The sequence below is a fragment of the Etheostoma spectabile genome, chromosome 15, assembly GCF_008692095.1.
Source record: "Etheostoma spectabile isolate EspeVRDwgs_2016 chromosome 15, UIUC_Espe_1.0, whole genome shotgun sequence".
In the NCBI taxonomy this organism is placed as follows: Eukaryota; Metazoa; Chordata; class Actinopteri; order Perciformes; family Percidae; genus Etheostoma; species Etheostoma spectabile.
The window spans coordinates 26,178,623-26,179,271 of NC_045747.1; the positions used below are offsets into that span (position 1 = coordinate 26,178,623).

At 46.8% G+C, this 649-nt stretch overlaps 1 protein-coding gene across 1 annotated transcript in view; it reads left to right on the forward strand.

Annotated features, from left to right (window-relative positions):
• il16 (interleukin 16) overlaps window positions 1-649 on the forward strand; it is a 56,590-nt gene that overhangs the window by 12,743 nt on the left and 43,198 nt on the right. The window lies entirely within an intron of this gene.

A 649-nucleotide genomic window follows, 5' to 3' on the forward strand; every position in this document is an offset into this window, starting at 1 on the left:
CACAGAGAGACGGCTGATCATTATGAAAGGGTCCAGCATGGGTCAAACGGCGGATACACACGTGTGTATGAAACGTCTGTATCTTCACTGCGCTGCATTTTTATGAACTGTGATATTCTCGCAATGGGTCACATCTCTGGCCCAGGTCCAGGTCCTGGTCCAGGTCAAGGTCCAGCAGCTCCGTCTCACACGCTGTTACTCTACCAACTGAAGTTAGTTGCATTCAATAACTTCTTCTGTGTTCTTCGCCGTGGCCGCCGCGATAGCAGAGTTACCAGCGGAAACACTGGTACAAATACTGGTTTGCCCCTCATACTTAACAATATACAGCTGTCTTAATAAAAAATTTAAACTGTGGACAAATGTCAGAAGTGTGGACCGGCGGCCGCTGTGTGGCCAGGCGCGGAGTAAGAGGAGAGAGAGTAGAGGAGAGATCCCACACAGGCACGGCTTTACAGACGAAATGGGTCATGTAACGCAAAATTAAACCATATCCATATAAACAGCATTAAAGCGGATGCAAGGACATTAGCACCGGTGCTCCTAGAGGATTACTCGTGCTCCTACTCTTCATCTTTAAGATGTTGAGATGGTACAGACAGAATTTAAAATCCATCGGATGAGATCTCTAGGAGGAGTTTGTTAAAGT